Genomic DNA, 4,515 nt, shown 5'->3' on the forward strand with positions numbered 1-4,515 from the left:
CATTGAAATGAAAAATAACCTAAATTTAAAAAAAAAAAGAAGAATGGAAGGTATTTAAGGAATAAGTACAAGCTGTACTAAAGGATGAATGAATAAACAGGTTTCTAGAAAAAAAAAAAAAAAAGACACTCCAGCTTCCAAAACAGCAGGTGATAGATACTCTGTCAGTTCCAGCCCCTGCCGTTCAGCAAGAAGTCGTAAAACCTGATCTCCCTGCAGCTGATGAAGGAAAACCCATGCCTGCAGTTTCAGAGGAGGCATCCTCATCTTCTGTCAGAGAACGACCGCCTGAAGAAGTGGCAGCCTGCATTGCACAACAAGAAAAGGAAGAAAAAGATTGAGTCTATAGCTAAGAGCTTAGAAGATGCTTTGAGCCAAACTGCACGCACCACGCTCCAGGCCATTGCTGCTCAGAATGCAGCCGTGCAGGCTGTCAGCTGCGCATTCCAGTGTGCTGAAGGTAGCCAAGGACAATGCGGAGATTGCAGGTGAAAAGAAGTCGGCTCAGTGGCGTACAGTGGAGGGTGCGTTGAAGGAATGCAGAAAGGCAGTAGATGAAGCCACCGATGCCCTTCTCAAAGCCAAAGAAGAGTTAGAGAAGATGAAAAGTGTAATTGAAAATGCAAAAAAGAAGAAGGTCGCTGGGGCCAAACCTCACATAACTGCTGCAGAGGGCAAACTTCACAATATGATTGTTGATCTGGATAATGTGGTATAGAAGGTCCAGGCTGCTCAGTCTGAGGCTAAGGTGGTATCATGAACTTGTGGTCCAGGCCCGGGACGACTTTAAATGAGAACTTGACAGTATTACACCGGAAGTACTGCCTGGGTGGAAAGGGATGAGCATTTCTGACCTAGCTGACAGGCTGTCCACTGATGACCTGAACTCCCTGATTGCTCATGCACATCGTCGCATCGACCAGCTGAACAGAGAACTTGCCGAACAGAAAGCCGCTGAGAAGCAGCACATTGCCTCAGCCTTGGAGAAACGCAAGCTGGAAGAGAAGCGGGCCTTTGACTCTGTGGTGGCCAAAGCATTGGAACATCACAGAAGTGAAATCGTGGCTGAGCAGGACAGAAAGGTAGAGGAAGTCCGAGATGCCATGGAAATTGAAATGCGGACCCAGCTCCGCCGACAGGCCGCTGCCCACACCGACCACTTAAGAGACGTCCTCCGGGTGCAGGAACAGGAGCTGAAGTACGAATTTGAGAGGGATATGTCTGAGAAACTCAACGAGCAAGAGTTAGAGTTTCGTCGGCTTAGTCAAGAGCAAGTTGACAACTTCACTCTGGATATAAACACGGCCTACGCAGGGTGAGAGGGATCGAGCAGGCTGTACAGAGTCATGCTGTTGCTGAGGAGGAGGCAAGGAAAGCCCACCAGCTCTGGCTGTCAGTGGAGGCACTCAAGTACAGCATAAAGACGGCATCTGCTGAGCTGCCCACTGTGCCCCTGGGCAGTGCGGTCGAGGCCATCAGGGTCAACTGTTCCGATAATGAGTTTGCTCAGGCTTTAACCGCAGCTATCCCTCCTGAGTCCCTAACCCGCGGGGTATACAGCGAACAGACCCTTCGAGCCCGCTTCTATGCTGTCCAGAAGTTGGCCCGCAGGGTGGCAATGATCGACGAGACCAGAAATAGCTTGTACCAGTATTTGCTCTCCTACCTGCAGTCCCTGCTTCTGTTCCCACCTAAGCAGCTGAAGCCACCGCCAGAGCTGAGCCCTGAGGATTTCAACACATTTAAGTTACTGTCTTACGCTTCCTATTGCATTGAGCATGGAGACATGGAGTTGGCAGCCAGGTTTGTCAACCAGCTGAAAGTGGAGTCCAGACGAGTGGCACAGGACTGGCTCCACGAAACCCGGATGACCCTAGGAACTAAGCAGATAGTGGACATCCTGACAGTGTACACCAGCGCCGTAGGACTAGGAACCACCCGTGTGCAACATGAGTAAGGCCTAGAACTAGTTGTGGTCCAGTGAGACTTCTGTCAGAGGAAGCAGCAGTGCGTTTGCAGCCAGGGTCCCACCATCACTAGAAGTGTGCGGGTTACAGATACTGTTCCAAATGTTAACACCTGTTGCAGTGATACAGTTCTACTTGCTATCATGTCAGCCAACTCCACGAATACTTTCTTTGCAACTTGTGTAACATTTTCTGTTATTCAGGTTTTACTGATGTGGGCTTGAGAGCCAATAAAAATAATGTTTGTGATCCCCACCACTATTGATTTTTGCCCTTGGAGCAAACTGAATAAAGCAACAAGATGAAAACAAACAAACAAACAAAAAAAAACCACACAAAAAAAACCCAAACAACAAAAAACTCACTAGTGTTGAGTGAGATCCAACTTAGAGAGACTCTCCAGATAAAAATTGCTGACATTTTGGTTACAGTGTAACATGTTGTTTATAATACACCAAAGGGTTCATTAAAAAGCAATAGGAAAACTTCAGTAACTCTACTATTTCCTTTTTAATTTTATACTTATGATATTCTCAATCCTTTAACTGTGAAGATTTTTCACCAGGTGATTGTGGAAATGATTTTAAAAATCTATTTTGTAAAACTTTTCTTCTGTCTTCACTAATATTCCTCCTATGTGTCAGTAGAATTTTGCTTGCATGTGAAATCAATGAGATTGTTCTGTAGTTTCCACACTCTGTTGGGTCATCTTTCTTTGGGATGGGAACAAATATAGATCTCTTCCAGTCAGTTGGCCAAGTGGTTGTTCTCCAGATTTCTTGGCACAACTTGGTGAGCACGTCCAGGGCAGCATCTGTTAGCTGAAATATGTCAATTGGTATACCATCTATTCCTGGAGCCTTATTTTTTGCCATTTCCTTCAAAGCAGCCTGAACTTCTTCTTTCATCGTCATAGGCTCTTGCTCGTATGTTGTTTCATTAAATTATTCTGTGTCTGCCAACTCCTTTTGATACAGTGATTCAGTATATTCTTTCCATCTTCTTTTAATACTTCCTGGATCATTTAACATTCTGCCGAAAGCATCCTTGATTATAGCAACTCGAGGTTTGAATTTGTTCTTCAGTTTCTTGAGCTTAAGAAATGTTGAGTGAGTTCGGCCCTTTTGATTTTCTGACTCCAACTCCTTGCACATTTCATTGTAATATTTTACTTTATCATCCCGTGCTGTCCTTTGAAATCTTCTATTCAACTCTTTAGTATCTTGAATTCTTCCTTGTGCTTTGGCTTCTTGGCGCTCCAGTGCCATTTTCAGAGTCTCTTCTGACATCCATTTTGGTCTTCAATTCCTCTTCTGACTTTGCAATGACCATTTGCACTCTTCCTAGATGATACCCTTGATATCCTCCCGCAAGTCATCTGGTCTTCGCTCATTTGTATTCAAGGCCTCAAACCTGTTCCTGAGATGGTTCTGAAATTCCGGTGGTATAGACTCAAAGTCATATTTTGGTTGGCTTGGATTTGGTTTAATTTTCCTCAACTTCAGCTTGAACTTGCATATGAGTAGTTGGTGGTCTGTTCCACAATCAACTCCTGGCCTAGTTTTCACAGCTGATATTGAGCTTCTCCAGCGGTTCTTTCCACAGATGCAATCTATCTGATTCCTATGCATACCATCAGGTGAAATCCAAGTATATAATCTGCGTTTATGTCTCTTGAAAAACGTATTTGCTATGAATAAGTCATTGATTGTGCAAAACTCGATCATTCTCTCAAGCTCCATTTCTGTCACTGAGTCCATGTTTTCCAACTACTGAGTCTTCTTCTCTGTTCCCAACTTTTGCATTCCAGTCACCCATTATTATCAATGCAGCTTGTATACATTATCTCCTTAAATTCTCAAACTACCCTAATAGCAGGTGCTATAATTCTCATTTACAAAGAAAAAATAAGTTAGATTACACTTAGTAAGTCAGAATTTCAATGCAAATCTGTGTAACTTCAGAACCCATGCACTTTCTACATCACACTGCTTTCATGAGTCATACTCAAGTGTCTCAGTTTCTGTTCTCATTCCAGAACTGTAGCAGACACTGGCCACCAAGGCCTAGTTTCGCAAAGATAGAAATATAGAAGTTTTTCAGGCACTAAAGGTATGCTAGTTTTTGTTTGTTTGTTTGTGTTTGGCTTTTTTAAGAATATAAAATTACTTGCAGTTCAAATCCACCAGATTCTCTGCTGGAGAAGGAGGGGCAATCTCCTTACTAGTCAGATCTGATTTGATGGTACACACACACACAAAGATAAAAAAAATAAGAATTTAAAATTACTTTTAGTCTTACTTATTTCATCTCCTACCCTGGAACCTCTTTAAAGTGCTAAAAAGAGAAATATCACTTTGAGGATTAGAAAGAGTCCAAAAGTAAAGCTGTCACTTTGACACAAGCCATGACATTTTGAAGAATAATGTGTACATAGCAAACTGTGGTTGACTCTGAGAAGAATGGGAATCCCAGAACATTTAATTGTGCTAATATGAAACCTATACTTGGACCAAGAGGCAGTAGTCAGAACAGAGCAGGGTAACAC

The 4,515-nt window shown here is 43.1% G+C and overlaps 1 protein-coding gene and 1 pseudogene across 5 annotated transcripts in view; one reads left to right on the forward strand and one right to left on the reverse strand.

Annotated features, from left to right (window-relative positions):
- The window catches only part of LOC102866069, a 2,542-nt pseudogene extending 585 nt beyond the window's left edge, over positions 1-1,957 (forward strand). The window contains exon 2 of the transcript XR_438893.1: positions 134-1,957. The product of XR_438893.1 is annotated as a mitochondrial inner membrane protein-like (transcript). The remainder of the gene's footprint in view (positions 1-133) is intronic.
- Positions 1-4,515, reverse strand: part of ABL2 (c-abl oncogene 2, non-receptor tyrosine kinase) — a 189,413-nt gene that overhangs the window by 118,977 nt on the left and 65,921 nt on the right. The window lies entirely within an intron of this gene.

This window comes from Elephantulus edwardii, unplaced genomic scaffold (genome assembly GCF_000299155.1).
Source record: "Elephantulus edwardii isolate Elephantulus edwardi_28Jun2011 unplaced genomic scaffold, EleEdw1.0 scaffold00061, whole genome shotgun sequence".
Taxonomy (NCBI): domain Eukaryota; kingdom Metazoa; phylum Chordata; class Mammalia; order Macroscelidea; family Macroscelididae; genus Elephantulus; species Elephantulus edwardii.